This window comes from Pezoporus occidentalis, unplaced genomic scaffold (genome assembly GCF_034315485.1).
Source record: "Pezoporus occidentalis ecotype Australia unplaced genomic scaffold, CSIRO_AGI_Poc_V1 ctg32, whole genome shotgun sequence".
Classification (NCBI taxonomy): domain Eukaryota; kingdom Metazoa; phylum Chordata; class Aves; order Psittaciformes; family Psittacidae; genus Pezoporus; species Pezoporus occidentalis.
Genome location: NW_026915158.1, coordinates 1263152 through 1281080, shown reverse-complemented (window position 1 = coordinate 1281080; position 17929 = coordinate 1263152). Strand labels below are relative to the sequence as shown.

Sequence of the window (17929 nt, the reverse complement as noted above, 5' to 3'; positions counted from 1 at the left end):
GGCTAGGGAAGGAACACATGAGAAGTAATTTATATCACATTTCACATACAGCAACAAGCCATTCAACCGAAGAGGATTTAAGAGATGCTAATGAAAAGAGATGGCAACACTGGAGAAGGCAGCAGGATAACGTGCTGAACTGAAATGACAGAGCTTGGGCACAAACTGGATGACAAAGGCTGGGATGCACAGAGATACACAAGGCAAAGCTGAGAGATGCTGACATGGAACGATGGTGTATAATTTCTTTAAAGCTGATGTGCTCTTCCCTCAAGTTGCTCACTGCTTGTTTTCTGTGATTACCCTTGCTGATTAGACATCCTGGCAACTCCCATTATCATCTGCAGCATGTATTTTTCTAACCAGCTGGTTTCAGCATGCGTACTCAAAGAAAATGACAAAAATATCAGACAGAAAAAAACAAAAAACGTGCCAACCGAAGGCAAAGTCCTAATATTTCAAAGCCTGCAATATCTGAAACTACAATCTACACACTTGTAACAATGAAAATTGCAGATTTGAAATACAATAGCCCCTTTACTACTTGCTTTGAATGTAACAACTCTGAATCTGGGAAACAAAACATAATAAAAGTTGTCCACTACTAATAGGTACCAGCATTTACATTTAACATCATTTCCCCAGAGACTTAAAGTAACATTCATGTCAATTTTCCTTGTTTTCTTTTGGCCTCTTCCTCTTAGCAAGTGAGTGGACCATGCATTAGAGAAAAACACTGATTATTATCATTATTGTATCTTGCACATTCTTAGGCATGTAAACCATGGCCTGGTTTACACTACACGAGTTTCGCAAAAGATGTCACATTGCTAAAAACAAGGTCAATTCAGCAGGAGCACCAGGAATCCCAGGAAAATTATTTCCTTTCACTGAGCCTGTACTATATGCTAGTATTTTCTTTATGCAGGGTTTGACAACCTGATGCTTGTACCACCAGACAGCAGAGAAGTTAGAGACAGGCAGATCAAACTGGTAAAGCTAAGCCTCAGTCAACAGGAGTGGAGTAACTCCCCTAGGCCCTGTTTCTGGACAGATTTGTGTCCTGATCCAACTTAACTGTGGATACAGATCTCTGTGTCAATTAATCAAATTAACACTCTTAGAACACGAAAAAGGAAAAATAAAAAAATAATAAAAATAAAAAAAAAAAAACACGAAAAAAAACAACGAACCCCCCCAAACCCAGAGCTCATAAGTTACATTCCCATTTCAATCTTTTGAGTTAAGAACTGAAGTCGGATGCCGGACATGATCCCACTCTCACGGCAATAACACAAACAACGGCTTACTGCCTACTCCTTCCGACTCACCACGCTTTCCTCCTCAGTATCCCAACTGGGAAACTGCCTGTCCGGCGCTTCGGGGCCTTTATCCTCAAGCAACATAAAGAGGCGGCTCTGCCTTTCCCTGACGCTGTACCGGCCCGGACGCCGCCCCCGGCCCGCGGCGAACCTCCCCGGCGTGGTGGCCCGGTCCGGCGCGGTCGGCGGGGCAGGGCCCGCAGGGCCGCCCCTCCGCGGGCGGATCCCGGCCGCGGCCGGCGCCCTAAGCTCGGCTCATCGGCGAAAGCAGCTCGGAGGGCTTTGCGATCCTGTTAAGTTCTCTGGGAGGATCAAGACGTCAAAGCAGCTCGGAGGCGCCCCGGCACATTTCTTGTCACGCCGAGGAAAGTTGGGCAGGGCAGGGCAGGGCCGGGCCGGCCTGGGGCCGCTGCCGGAGCCGGGACCCGCAGCCCCGGGCGGCGACACCAAAAGAGATGTGACCCCCCTCTGCCACACACGGCCCGGCCTCCGAGGCACTGGCTACCTGCGGGGGGGAGCCGCGCCAGCCCGGACGCTCATCCCTTCCTCGCTGCGGGGTTGGCGGGCTCGCTGCCTCAGTCCTTCTCGTCCGGGCGAGGTCCCGCAGCCGCCGACATCCAGCTCCCGGGCGCACTCACCGCTCCCACTGGTGCCTGCGCGGCTACCTTAGCCGCCGCGCCGCTGTCCATGCCGCGGGGAGAGGCCGGCCGGAGGAGGGAGGAGAGCTCCGTGCCGCCACAGAAAGCCGGCTCCCCGCAGCCCACCGCGGCCGCCTCGTTCCTGCGCACGCCGCTCCCTGTGCCTTCGCGTGGCGGGGACGGCCGTTGGGGCTGAGGGAGCCGGTTCGGGCGGGCGGGCGGGCGGCGAGCGGCGCCTCGTCAGGAGGGGAAGGAGGGCGGGGGATGTGTCTGCCAGCTGAGGGGAGCAAGCCCTGCCTTACTTGAGGGATACTGTGAGGAGACAGCCCGCAGCTGGTCACCGCACTACTGCTGGGACCGACGGCTTCTCCTTGGTGAGGAGGCGTTTCTCGTCGATGTACCGCTGGATAGGGCTCTTCAGTACTCTGTCCTTCCCTCGCTGACCTCCTGGAGGAGGCTCACCTTCCTGCTGACGCTCAGCCGGGGCCGGGCAGCATGCTTCCCGCATCTTGTACTGCAGCTCCCCGCAGGCTTTAACTCTCCCCTGGACTTCACCTGCTCAACTCTGATTCTGCTTTTCAAAGGGTGCCTAAAAGCTGGAAACAAGGACAGTGTATGAAAGCACCATAAAGTGATTCTTCATCTGGAAAAAGAGTCAGTAAAAGCCATGTCACCTCTGAGAGGCCACTGCACTTTGCTGTACAACATCAGTTCAGCTAGACTGGACACAACGTGATAGTAGAAATGCATTTAAGTGCTTGGGGTTATGGAGAGGCAGAGCTACTTCTCTTCCCTTGCTAAGAACTATTTTACATAAGAAAGATGAACTGAAACACACAACAAGCACTACGGAGAGGAAAAGGGCACCTCTAAAAAGCCCATGAGAAACTCGAGGTCTCTTTCTCACACAGCTATCACATCAGTCTTCAGAGTAACAGGGTTTTGGGCAATCAGAACCGAAAAGCTTGGGAAGGCAGAACGCATTCGAAGAGCATGCTTTTTTACTTCCTTTCCTGCTGGATTGCATTCCTGGGAGACTTCTTACTGTGACAAGGTCTAGTTCTACATCTTGCCCCCATGTTCTGGTTACTATGTGAAGGAAGCTTTGGATGAGAATCCAGGAAAAAGCTGGGGGTATTTCCAAAGGTCAGCAACAATGAATGTCCACATCTAGAATGCATTACTTTCCAAAGTCTGCCATACTGTTCAGCGATACTGGTGTAAGAAATTTTAGAGAAAATACTATGTTAAATTTACAATATGTTTTCACAGTACCTTAGTTTACCTCTCTTAATCAGAGGACCAAGTCTCTTCAAATCTTTTATATTACAGAAGTAAATCTCTGAGAAAAAAAAAAGATGTTTCATAAAGGAAAACAATGTTAAATAAATTTATCTAAGCATTTATCATAACATTATGTTCGTTTGAAAAGACTATTTTCTATTCAAGGAAGTAACACATTGTCAATATAAAAACTTTTTATAAAATATAGGATTATTTCTCAAATTTTTAGATGTATCTGAATTGCATAATTTTTAGAAGTGGTAGTTGATTTCTCAGTGTATAAATATATAGCCTGCACTGATTGTTTTTCCTTCCTCTCCCTTGGCTTCTTCCCAGAGTCATCATTCTCTGTTAAGCTCCTTACAGCAAGAGACAGATACACTGTTATAAAGCATCATTCAGGCATTGAAACCCCCTGAAAAGGGCCACAGAAGGTTTAAACTTGCTGCAGTTTTAAGAAGGCTTATTAAACATGTGCCTGTTACATGTGAAGTCAATCAAAAGAGCCTTTTTCCACTATACATACAAAGTGTGTGCTGGAGACACACACAGGGTGAGAGTGGACCAAACTGACTCCAGCGCTCTCTGTGCTCTGGCATGGTGTAGCCAGTGAGCAGGAGGGACCTGATGAACCAATGGCCCCTCCTTCTGATCCTTTTGCATCTTTTTTCTTCTCCTGAGGGCTTTGTACAACTCCTGAGCACCACAACATTCAGCTTATTCACTAAAGATGCTGGATCAAAAACAAGTCTGATTTGCTACCTACACTGCTTTTCTAACTATTGGTAACTGATCCAAACATTGGTATCAGGACTATAACTCTTCAAAGGCAGCCTTAGTGATGTGGCTAATAATTATATTGAAATTATATCCAAAATGAAATGTAACTAGTTGCAAAGCTCACAGATTTAATTCTGCTCAGTAATCCCCCAAAGGGATTGAACAAATACATTCAAAATTTAGAGCTACACCAGTGAAATGAGCTGTTGATACAGAACCACTAACACTCTGAACACACTTGCCTAATAGCATGAAGTACGCACAGCAAACTGACAAAAAGGTTTGATTGCTGTTTACTGTCATCAGTCACTGTCAAAGTAGTAGGCACTAAGAGGCAGAAGACCATCCCAAGTTCTAGTTAAATTTGGCAATTATTTTCCAGTTCTCATATCTATTCCTGTATGCTAATTATATTCTTATTCAAACCTATTTACTTTCAGGTTTCAATCTGCTGGTGGCAGAGTTTGGCCACTCGCTTAGGTATTGAAGATGACAGAAAAAAAAAGAAATATCTTTTTGCTTGTTCCATTTTCTGAATGGTTAGATATAACTGAAAACATGCTTATTCAGGGAACAAATATTCCTTCTTTCCAACACTTGCATTTAGCTCTTGCTTTATTTGTACAATCATTAAACCAACCCTTTGAGAGCCATCAACAAGGAAGTTCAACACATTGACAGCTGCAAGACATCATCCATCAAAACAGTTACGTTCAGCAAGGCACTACTGATGATTTAACTCAGTGACCTCAAATTACTGTTCTCTGATAGACACCCCTTGAAACACAACCATGAATTAACATGTCTAATTTTGACAAAGTATTTTGTAGTTTTGAATGCAAATTAAATATCAATTTTGTTCCACTCTGTCTGCAATTAAGCAAAGCATCAGTGATAGTTTGCACCCGGAAATTATAATTAATAACAAAGGAAAAAAATGGAGTTCCAGCACCTCAAAATAGAAAAGAGAAGGGGAAAAAAGAAAGAAAAAGCAAGCACTTACATTAGAGTCTTTCACACCGTGGTCCTCAGCTACCTAGTTATCAAACACAGTCTTCCCTCTCATAGCTTGCTTTCTCATTTTATTCTTTTTCCAGCCTACTTACAGCCACTTCCTGGGAAGTTGGGCTTCAGTATGGGTAGTGGTTGCTCTGGAAGACAAACATCCTAATACGAAATTCTCTTAGCTTTTCTTTCTGATCAGCCATCATATGGTACAGAATATTCCTTTGGCCAGTTTGGGTCAGCTGTCCTGGCTGGTGAGAGGGAATGTTGTAGAGACAGCCTTTATGCTATGTGAGCACTGCTCAGCAGAAGCCAAAACACCCTTCTAGCTACCAGTATAAAAGCACAGCACTAGGAGGACTGCTATGACGAAAATTATCTCCATCTCAGCCAGACCCAACATACAGCCTCTGGTCAAAAGACCTTGCTGAGATTTTTGTCCTCTTATCAATCAGCAAAATAGACGCTGCAGGAACTTTATGCACCAAGCCAAGGAATCTGATGAAGGGTCCACATTCCCTTGGCTTCCCCTGAAAAGTTTTGCTTCTTAGAGCTCTCCCATTCCGATTTTGCAGTATCCCTTTCTTCCTTCAGAGCATAACGTAAAACGTACAACATGTCTAACACCAATTCAGAGTGAATGACTGCTTTAAAAATCTCATAGCTGCTAGAAAATAGCTGGTGAGGTGAGATGATACATCTCAAAATATTTCCTGTTAATCCTTTTTTTCAAAGAATACTTTTTAGGAGATCTTTGTCTTCAGTTAGTTGTAGTTAGTTGTAGTGCATGGCTTAGACTATTTTCAGGGTAGACAAGGGGGAAACAGCCTTTTTCTGTGTTTTGTGACACTGCCTGTCTTGTTATTTGCCTGTCTTGTTATTAGTATTAGAGAAATACTGCCAATAACAAAACATCTAAATGTCCATAAAATTATACATAATTTTGAGCTATTTTCTTAAAAAAAAAAAAAAAAAGAAACAAAACTGGGGGAAAAAAAATCACAATTATTGAGTCCATAAATAAATTACACTTTTTTATAACATGCACTTTTGACAATCTTCTGAGAAAGAAAGAAAGATTTTCACGCAGTTCTCTTTCTGCAGCTGCTTTCCATTTCTCCAGAGTTAGTCTGTCAGGTTGAAGCTCCCTTTAACTGCATGACCAGAGCTTTCAGATTAATCATCAGAAGTCTCTGAGAAATAAAGGAAAAAAAATAAAGTCAGATAATGCATCAGTAACTTCTCCCAAACGCACCAGAAAAAAATGAGTTAATTGCAACAGGAGTTTTTGGAGCCTTGACTTAGTCTATCATAGAATTAAATCCTGAGCCCATGACAGCCTGGATGCATTTGAAACTCATCACTTGCTGAAAGATACACTGCAGTGTCTCTCTGCATCCAGCAGCAAGATAGCATTTTGAAGCATGTCTAATCTGTGAGGCAGAGTAGATTTGAGGAAAGGATTAAGACAGCTGAGACTTGTGACCTTAGTTCTGTATGTCTATCTGCTGTGCTCTCTGCCAGTGTGGGCTCCAAGCACTGATGTGGAGTTCAGCTTCACTGACTTCACAGAGTTGAATCAGGCTCCAAGCTGGAAGCAGACATTATATCAGAGCCATCCTTCAACATCTTGAGGCCAGTTCCTGGCATTAGCCATCTCAGCATAAACCCCAGTTGTTCAGTCACCTGAGGCAGTACAGTTCACAGACCATGTGTTGTTATAATGCATAACCAAAACACTGAGAGTCAGGCCCTATGGGGAAGACGGTCAATAGCCAAAGCAGAATTCTAGTATATAATCATTCTTTGTTGTCAAAAATTAGTAAGTGTTTAGTGGCACTGCTAGAAGTCCCCTTCTGAATCTGTTAGGTGATCAATGGTATTGTATGTAGTGACTTTATTCAAAAACTAATACCTCAACATTTAACTCCAGTGAACTTTAGTTCTCAGCTGCTCTAAACTGGTGGTGGTCCAGGGCAACCAACAGAGCTGAGCTGATTTACAGTATCTGAGGCTTTGGCTATGTGGTTCTGTTGTGAGAGGCATTGACATTCTTGTAATAGTTCTCCAAAGACCGCTACGCTCTGCAACAAAGTACCACCAGGATGCGTTACAGAAGAATAAGGCTTTAAAAATGAATGAAGGAATAAATGAATGAATGAATGAATGAATGAATGAATGGATGACTGTGGTTTAAAATCTCATTTTCTTCAGGTTGAGAAATCATCATTTCCTGTCTTGCACTGTAGTTCTGACCCATTTCTTGTGATTGTTCCAGTTCAGAGGAATTAAACGAACAAAGATCTGTACAATAATTGGACTGAATTGCAAACCTGATGAAAGCTCATTTGATTTTGCTCCCAAGAGAAGCACTGATTAGGTATGTCTTAAAAAGCCATTTGTATTTTAGCATTTTGAGTTATGATTTGGAAACAATCTATGGAGTGGGAGCTCAGTTGAACAAACCCATGCAGTGCATATGTGCAAAGGCAAGACAAAATCAAAATATAGACAAAAAAGAAACAAGGAATAGAATCATTCAAATAGGGAATGTGGAATCCACATCACAAGTATTTTCACAGTCCTGAAACAGCCTAATTCTGTGAGGAACTGACTACTGCAGAAAACTGAACATGACCAAGTCAAGCTCAGAAACTAGCCCCACTAAAGAGAGACATCTCCTGATAAACAAAAGCAAAAAAAGCACACATACCTGTTTAATGTTCTCCCTGTAAGCACTATCTTACCCTAATTATAAGTGAATAAACTCTATTTATTTTACCTTAACCTTCACCACTGGAGGGGAAGATACAGTAAGGGGAAGGATGTGACTGTGTGCAATTCTTTTTTTAACCAAACTGAATGATTTTTTTTTTCTGGGTTTGAATAAAAAAGAAATGCTGAATACATAACAGCTGCTGTGTTCCATTGAAATAAATGGAAAACATCCCACACATTTTGGTGTAACAGGATTGGATCCTTTATATATCTATGAAAGCCTTTGCATCCGCTTAAAGCCAGTTGTTTTTACAAGCAAAATCACAACACATTAAAGGCTAAACTTCCCAAAGAAGGAACAGTAAGCCTCTAATATTGTTTGGTGTTCCTTCAACAGCAAATAGAGACATTTGCATGAGAATAGACTAGGGCACAGGTAGATAAGGAACCTTCCTGCCCATTGCCCAAGCAAGTGCTCAGCTGGTTCCTTTATGTAGCACTGCCAGTTTGTAGAGCATTTCACAGAAAAGCAAGTACATGCTTCTGCCTGGTTGTTCCCTGATAGAAGAGAACCCGGAAGGATGGGGAGCAAATGGTCACTGATCAGCAGGGATCAGCCTGAGGGAGGTGTGGAAATTTCTGCTGCATGTGAGCCTACCTGTGAATTCGCTTAACACCCTATGTGACTCAAACCACCTGAAGACACAGGCTAAATGAGCTGTGCAGGAGCACTACAGATGCTCATGAGATTTTTCATGCTGCTGTGTTGAAACAAACGTGATTGCAAATGCAGCCTTCTTAATGTTTCCCCAGGTTGCTAGCTTGGGACAGTAAATATACACAAGAATACATATTTCTTAAGTTGCTTCTCAGGACAATCCTATCTTTTAGTGAAAATAAAACTATCCTGCTGTCTCCAGGGGAATTTCAGCAAAACGCTAGTCAGGCCTGATAGAGGTACAGACGACAGGGATACAGCCCAACTCTTGCAAACAGAGTAAATTGCATTTTCAGTCACATAATGGTGGTTCATTAGAAGCAAAGACAAGGAAAGAGAGACACGTGAACTATAAAGTATGGCTTATAAACCTTTTCTCATCATGCTCTATGAAGGCAGTTGCTGTCATTGCTGGGCCTCACTGATGAGTCTGAGGAAACAGCTGATGGTCTGCAGCCAAATGTTGGTAGTCACAGATTAAAGATGTCTCTTTCATGAAGTTATAAATATCTTTACTTGGATCTAGCACCTGTCTGCCCAGACTCCAGGATGGACTGTGTCCTGAGATACATGAGACAGGTGATGAGTGGTAGGTCTCTAACTGCCTACTGTAACTCTCTAGCTACTCTTTCCATAAACACTGTGTCAAATTGTAAACTGAGAACTAAAGAAATTGTATGGGAAGGATACCAGTGTAGCTTGTTAGCACAGCTCCAAGTGTCCATGTGCTGACCCTCATTTCAGGAGCTCTTTGAGCAGTCTGCTGCTTCCCATCAGAAAGCAATGACTTACCTGAACCACTGAGTAAAGAGGAGAATAAAAAATCCTATCCTCTTTATTTTGCTTTGGAGTTATTTTAGCCAACACTATTTATTTCCATGTACTGTCTACAAGGCTCAAGGTGCAAAGTATGCCTTGCGTATACAGGCGTTAATAATAGCCATGAAAAGCAAGCATTTGGAAATGCAACAAAAGTTCAGTATTTCATCAGAATGCTGAGTCCTGCTGAACCTTCATTGATCTGGCACTGCTAAATATCTTTATATGACTTTCTGCTTACCAGAGAGTAAATCAGGACAGCAGCACTCCAACATGGTTCCATACAAACTATCTGCAGCTGTGGGCAGTTCCAGGTCACACAAATTAGATGAGGCAAGGGTGAAATGCTGAAGTAGGTGAAATGCTTTTAAGGAACAAATATCACTGGCTGAGGTGGTAAAAACTGTTGTCTTATGGTATCAAGATTGACTACAGGCAACAAAGTCAAAGACACCAGAAATCTTTGCAAGTGAGAACATACTGTATTCAAACTTTGCATAAACAAACAAGGTCTGAGACCTTGGGTCAGTGATTAATGCACTCCCTCAATGACTTACCTCAACAGAGCATTTTACTGGCTCTCACTGCTCTCTTGGTGGGAGAGACACGTTCTTGTTAGATGGATCTCCTTTATCTCTCTGGCCAGGTTGGATAGGGCTTTGAGCCACCTGATCTAGTGGAAGGTGTCCCTGCCTATGGCAGGGGGGTTGGAATTAGATGATCTTAAGGTCGTTTCCAATCCAAAACCTTCCATGATTCTATGATTACTATGAAATATCTTTTGTAGTGTGAGTATACTACACTAGGAGCAGAAGGTTACCTATGCCCTAACTCCCTTTAGCTTAAACACACCCACAATTAAGGTATGATAACTTACCATAGACTGGCATAGCCTATCAGAGTGCATATATTCATCAAGACAGTGAAATCATTGTAGCTTCAGGCCAGCTTGTCCTACTTCCAAACCAACAGGAGGTTTATTCCAGCAAACTAATAATACAATTAAAAATCCTGAACAATGATCAAAGACTTTCTACAGCAGTAACTATCAGCAAAACATAAATTTGCAAGTTTGTGATGCCCATAAGAGAGCACTGAGGAAGGCTATGCCTCATCCTGTGCCCCTTGGCATGAGTAGACCTGTGGGATTGCCTTGGGGGTGTACAGCTATTTCAGCAGGACTCAAGGGAGGAGTATCAATATAATTTTGCTTATGCCACTGTACCATCTGTGAACACTATTCTGCTTATTGTCTACCTATTATCATATTCAGAGGGCAGCAAGGCACTGTAATACAGTGCTCTGGATTAGCCACCTGCAAAGAGGTTGTAGCTAATCTTCTGATGACTCTTGGGAAGTCAAATGAGAAATGGCAACACAGCTGCCATGGGAAGAAGAGAATTCCCAGGATGGTGCCTTTATTTTTTTTCAGTAGAGAGGAAGCTCAGGGAAAACTTTGGCAGGTCAGCAAACCTGAGGGCTGGAGACAGACCCAGGGAATTTTTTGGAACAGTTTCAGAAGCTGGCAGTAAGACAGAAGAACTCCTGAGACTAATCCTGCTAAACTCCTGTGGCTGATAAGAATTAACCATGCTTGCACCTGCCTACACACAGAACCACAAATACTGGTTGATTTGATGCTGGTAATGGTGAGAGGGAAATGAATGTTTTGCTAGATTCCTATTTATTGCCCCACATATGGAGAACAGCACTGAAAGACAATTTTCATGCCACTTGAGAATAGCTTTCCTAAAGTTAGGTTATCCATAAACCCTTTTCTTGCCAGGGGAGATGGGCATACTAGAAAGCATGATGAGCTAAGTGTCTTTATGCAGAAATAAAGAGACCAAAAATTAGCTTCAGAGACTTGTCTTGCTACTGATAGACTGGTCAGGAGAGCTCAGCAGTTTCTTCTGCTTTTTCCATTGCCATATAGCTGACTTTCACAGAGAAAATCTACAGGTTCTTTACTCCTTTTGGTTTTAGCAAGATATATTCAAAAATAAATCCCCAAACTATTGAAAACTGACACTGCTGCATGTTACTTTGTCTGAAAAACATACAAGGTAGGTCAGGTGGCTAAATCACTGCTGTACTAGTTTCTAAGAATAATGTAAATGAAATTAAGACAGTACTCTAGAAATCACTGTGCTACACAGAAGTAGTCACTTTAATTGTGTCTACAGTTTGTTTATATATAGTATTCAGGAGTGAACAGTAGAGGGTGTTATTTTAAAGGAAAACTCGAGTTCACTCTCTGGAATATCTCCTGTTTGCTACGATTTTCAGCAAAAATATCAGGTGCTGGGAAGCACAGCTGTGGCTCAGTGTAAATGGCACTGGGGAACCTGTCCATCACCTCATCTTAAAGACCAAAGCAAATAAAAGAATTCCAAATAAATCCATTTTCCCACCTCAAATATTACTTCACAAATTGTGTCCAAAGAGAATCTAACTGAGGATAGGTAGGGCAATCTCAGGCTTCAGCTGGGATCAAGCAGACGGTGTGGTCCTGACTCGAGCTTGGGGCTAGATCCTGCCAGGTGCTAGGTACTGTGCAAACATCATCAGCACCTTAAAGCCACGCAACCCTGGAGTGAGCCCTGGGCCAGAGACTTAGTATTATTTACACATTTTGTGGGGTTTTTAGCAGCAGCAGCCACTTAAATCAGCAAGAAATAAGTATTTTTGAATGTCTCTGTCAGTTCCCGTCTCTTTTGGCACCTTGATGCACCCCAGGGCATGCAACTGCAGGCAAACAGTGCTCTCACATAGGAAACAAGCTCCTTTTTCCATTTTCTTTGGCAGCTGAAAGGAGAAAAGAGCCATGGGGGCTTCTTTCTTCCACTAGTGAAGTACCGTTTGAACAAACACAAGGGGCGAATGTGTCAACTACAAAAGCAGGCCAGGAAGGAAGAATGGCACTGACAGAGCTGGACACTCCATGCACAGCTAAACCCACCTGTAGGTTGCAACAGATTTAAAAAGGTGGTGTTTCCTCAGTCAGGCAGCCTTTCTCTTTGCTGTCTAGCTGACAGATCTGGCTTTGCAAGCAGCACGTTTCAGGATGGTAGTTATGTTAATGTTTTTATGTCATTGTGACTATTTTTTAGACTTGAACAATTTTTCAGTGTACTTTGCAGAATGTATAAATGTCCTCTCGATGACTTTCTGGGCAGCAGCTCAGAAAATGTTTTTAATGAGATTTTTTTTCCCTGGCATGCCCTGGTATCAGTAGGTGTGCCTTTGTTTTCTAAAACTTTCTAAGGGAAAATGTTTCCTTTCACTCTTCACATAATCAAGCAGATATAAATAGTAATGGATATAAATGGACAAACCTAAGCCTCTCCTGCAGTATTCACCAGATGGAATGACTTCATTGGCAGGGCTCAGTGCTATTTTAAGTGCTGCAGATTATCTCACTCAGCATCTAGCAACAGGCCAAATGAGTGTACCATAAGTCTTATGTCATATATGCCAGGCTGAACCAGATGTCTTGGAGACCCTTAAGCATGTTAGATATAGCATTGGACAGATGTTTCCAGGCAGCTGGACTCCAACCTGTTTCTTTCAATTCTATGTGTCTAAAGAGATAGAAAAAGAAAGAAAAAGAGATTTAAAGTTCCTTCAGTTATTTAGACTTCCTCAGGAAGCATATTTGTGGCTACAGTATTCATGAGCGTCACATCTACATCCTGAATCACTGGATTTTCCTCCCACTGAAGTCAGTTAGATGCTAAATTTGTACTCTGGACACACATATGCTCCTCACCAAGTGCTTGCATTTAGATTTCATCTCTCAGATGAGAATTGTCAAGTGTGGGTCTTACCACTGACTTGGCTAACTTTCTTTTGTACATTTTAGTTTATAAAACCCCATTTAGGCCACAAATGAGACACATTTGAGAAGTATTACATAGTCATAAGTACCAGGTGAATATTATAGGAATTAACTGAAGTCATGTACATTGGTGTCTGGAGCACAACAATCCCACAAAGTGATCTGGAAAGATCAAAACTGCAGTGCCATTGAGCTTAGTATTATACAGCTGGTAACAAGATCCAAGCCCTTGTAGAAGTACTCCTAATCTAAGTCAAGAGAAAAAAGAAAAAGCAAAACAACAACAGGTGTGCGTGTAGGTAAAATGTACAATAAAAGAAAACTACCTACTTCACCAGATCCAACTATGTAAGTATTCTCAGTTCTTTTTGCCAGTTTCTGCAAAGGAATGGACCTCACCTTTCATCTTCTCCCTGACTTTTTGAAAGTTAAAAAGTGTTTGCCAAAGCACATATAAACCCCATGTGCACATGGACACATATATACACAAACAAAAGTTTCAATGGCAGACACAGTCAATGGTGGCATGTGAGGGATAGTGTGTCCAGTGCTGTGGCATGCTGTAAACTTCAAGGGCTTTGCATTCAAATTGTACAGGTTATGGTTAAAACTGGTAAGACTGGTCATTTGAATGCATTAATCTCTTTTTAAGCAATACAGGCTTGGAAAAGAGAGAAAAATGGACCACAAGTTACTAATCAGATGCCAGCTTGTCACTAGAAAAGTTCCTCTGGGTGGACCAGATTCCATCCTGCACAAAATGTCACAAATTTATAGAAGAAAGGATGCCCCAAATGCCCACCAACTACAGAAAATGGTGTGTCTTTGTTCTTTCATGCCTTTTAAAAAGCACATCTTCTTGAGCTTTTCCCTTGTGTGTAACCCATTTCTTTGTGGCATTAAAATATGCAATCTCCTGCTGCTCTTACAACCAGAATGAAGCTAAAAGATTCCCTGCTACAAAAAATGAGAAAAAAGAGGCAATAAATATTAATTTTGTCAGGAAGACATGAAGGAAGTCTATGTCCAGCTTTTGTTCTCAGGATGAAAGCACAAAATGACAGTGTGTAGCTGCTCTTTGACCATGAGGGCTGGCAGAGCTGCATGGGCCTAGCAAGCACAGCACCACTTGTCCCAGCCAATACTAATGTGGCTAAATGCATTTAGCCATTTATTTAACTAAGAGAATGGACAGACCAACTCTGAGCTGCCAGCACTGCAGGCATGCTCACAGTGTGATTGTCTGAACTCACATTTTTAAATTCATGTGCCAAAAATATTTAAGCACTCACTACCAGGCTGTCAAGTTGAAGTGCTGCCTCTTGTTCGGCAAAGAAGGGTCTTAGTTTCCTTCATCTGTAAAGCAGGTGGGATGAAAAACTTTTCAGTGTGTACCCAAATGTACTACTGCTCAGGAAGAAATGGATCCCAAAATAAAGGTATAACACCCCTGCCTTGGTGTTTAAGTCTGCCATCATTCTATGGGTTATTTATCCAATTGAACAGCATCTTGACTTTTAATGGACAACTCAGATTCAGTATCCATGGCCTACAACAGCAATCCCTACAAAAACTTGCCTAGACCCTGTATTTTGTATGCTTATCTTTATATTTATATATTTTAATACTTTGCATGCCTAGCAAGTGCAAAGCTCTTTCAGTTCAAGGTGACTTTCATGTTAGAGAAATGAAAACAAAAGGAAGAATAAAGAGCAGCATCTGGGTGGTGAATGAATGCATTATATGAAAAGACTTTCAGAACAAAGGCAGGCTCTGCATACAGGCAGAGAAAATGAAAGACATGAGGAATGGTAGGAAGAAAACAAAACATATTCTGCTATATTACCCATCTGTATTCATTGCAGTGCCTGAATTAACTCTCCACACACATTTTTGGGTAAAAGGCTTGGTTTTCCATTTTAGCTATGAAAAGTGAGTAGATTCACATTATGTTGTATTGGAGCACGGAGAGATGGTAATTCTACAAATTGCTGGGATGTAAGAAGATTATTCCCCACATGCCCAGAAATTACATTTCATGTTCTTAGCACACACAGTACCACATCATCTCAGCAAGCAGGGAGACTAATGTCCCAGAGACCAAAGCACCCCGTACTGCAGAGCTGGACCCTACAATAGCTCCAGCCAGCGCAGTACCTGGAGCACAGGCACAGTAGTGGCACTGTTGCACCGCATACTGCACCAGCTACAACTTAATGTAGATGCTAACAGGACAATCCACGGAAGTAATGTTAGTGATCCAATCTGTGGAGAATGCTGAGCTTGAAAAGTCAGTGTCCACAAGTATTTATTACTTACTGCTGACCCAGATTTTCTTTTCAAGAGCAAGCAACCAAGTTCTGCTTTAATTCTGAGCCTACTAGCAGCTGCATAGCTCCAGTAGCGCAGGGCAGATCTTAAACCAGTGCAGGATGCTTATCACCAGGGCTGATCAGTGCAGGCTCAATACTGCAATAGCCATGTGGCTTCATGTGGCTTCTGGTTGACTTAGAGTCCTGACAAAGCTGTTTGCAGAAGAAATCTGATTGAGAAGTTAAAAAGACGAAGCGGGCAAAACCAGCGGTATGTGAACTCAAATATGCCATGCCATGAACTCAAGATACATTCCATGATTAGGGAGAGCTTGGGTGGAGCTTATGAGCTCCTGGGAACAAAGCTGGTGTAGGTTTGAATAAGTCTGGTCTGGTCAGTATCTTTATAGCAAAACTAGGGAAGATCTGCATGTATGTTCAGGTTAGCCTTGAAATTTGGAGCTCAGCTGAGCCTGAAACTCACAGCTTACCTCTGGGGAACTAAAGGTGTTGGAATTAGCCACAGCCCTAAAATCAAAAGCTTTCCATCTAATCCTGCCTTAACCACTCCTGTCAAATTCAATGACAGTAATTATTTTTTTAAACTACTGAAACTGAGGACTATAGTGCCAACACAGTGTCACAGAGGAACTGCTCAGATACTGAGGAATAAATGAGATTAAGGGCAAGCACTAAGTGATACAAAAAAAAAGACAATCCTGGCAGTTGAGGCCCTGTAATAACACCACTGTACTTCTTTTTTTATGCTGAGCCATACAATGGGTTTCTGGAAAATGTTTTATACCTGTCCATAACCATCATTTCTCTCCAGATGAAAGGCTATTTCCAGAGGAGGAAGACATGACCACTCTGAGGAAAAGTTCTAAAATATCCCCATCTCATCAGATACCCTGAAAACTCCTGTCCTGTCCTCCTGGCATCTCCTGTCCTAAATCTCCATCTCTCTTTGACCTGCTTTCCTCTCTGCTGGTGACACACAACATAAACCAAGGACAAAGTGTGCAGGGATCTCCAGTCTCCTCATCACGGTCTGACAGAGAGAAAAGTCAGCTTACAGTTACAAAACTGGGCTCAAGACCGGTGCATGCAGGTAGCTGTGACTACATGTTGCAGCCTGTCCCCTGAATTTTCTAACAACCTTTCTACAAAATCCTCAGGCAGTTAAAGATCATGTGGAAAACAGAGAGGCAGAGTGTCAGCTGCACAGATGCCTCCATGTTCAGATCCAAGTTACCCATGGAGAAGATTGTCTGGAGCAGGGAATGCCACTGGAGATGGATGATTACCTCTTCTAAACCTGCTAAGGACTGAGATGTGGAGCAGCTTTCAGAGGAAGGGGTAGCACCCTCAATACTGAGGCCTCAACTTTAAGTGTCCTTAAGTGGTTGGAGTGGAAGAACTGGCCAAAAAGAGCTGATGTTCAGTTTAGGCCACAGATATATTTGTATTTGGTTGCTTCTAACTCTTTTCTTACAGCCCTGTAATTAGAAGACTGAGCTTACAATGTGCTGATATCAGCCCTCACACAGTTTTTGCCCTTCAGCATGTTTTCTGTTACATTGGAACCTCTGCACTAATGAGCCACTTTGAGGTGTGCCTCTCCAGAAGCAGCAAGGCTTCATCAGCAAACCTCATCTTGTGCGTTGGTTAGGGACAGCATTGGCTTAATGCTGTTGGCCTGGCTTCAGGGGCAGTGTGGCGAGAACTGGCATTGCTAACTGCTTTGTTTTCAAGAGCAGCTGGCATAAGCCTGCACCCTTTTCTGCCAATCACCCTCTCCTCCCAAAAGCACCTCACAGCTGCAGGAAAACCTCAGTTTTTATGCTAACACCCTCATTTTATCAACAGGAGGTGGTTACAGGCAACCCCAGATCCACCTGTAGCAGTGAGGATGTGTGGTGAAGAGCACCCATGTGATCTCTCACACTGTTGTCTATGAAAGGGCTGAGCCCTAGGAGCTCAACTGTATTTATGCAGCAGTCAACCTAGCAGTGTTTTCACTAGGCAAGAAAGGAAACAGCCATGGAGGAAAAGGTCTTGTCCAAATTGAGTCAAAGTTTTCTATACAAACTTCTTCCATGAAGGTGCCCTTTTTCTTGGAAGATAGGACACTGATCTGATTTCATGGTTTCATAACATGAGTACGATGTTACCGGTGACTTTCTAAAGGAATTCAATCTCAAACACTTTTCCACTTACTCTAGTTCTATCAGCTGCTCTCATAAAAGCCTTCAGTCTCATGTCCTTTTTGATCCTCACTTCCCTTGGACCTCAGGAGTTTCACAGCTACACTACCATGATGACAGCTAACACTGGCAGGTGTTCTCTTCCTATATATGCCTTTCTCTTGCACAACCAAGCAGTTCAGTATGAAGTATTTCCTTTTTACCTTCTTGTGCAGCACCAATGAAGGCATGTAATGTTGAATGCCAGGGGCTGAGTCCCAGCCCTTCGGTCCAGAGTATGATTCA

General features: G+C 42.7%; 1 protein-coding gene across 2 annotated transcripts in view; it reads right to left on the bottom strand.

Moving 5' to 3' along the window:
• CNGA3 (cyclic nucleotide gated channel subunit alpha 3) overlaps nt 1-2172 on the bottom strand; it is a 32112-nt gene extending 29940 nt beyond the window's left edge. For both annotated transcript variants that reach the window (XM_062628562.1, XM_062628563.1), the window contains exon 1: nt 1828-2172. The gene's annotated coding sequence lies outside the window, so the exon portion shown is untranslated. The remainder of the gene's footprint in view (nt 1-1827) is intronic.
• Nucleotides 2173-17929: the final 15757 nt, after the last annotated feature.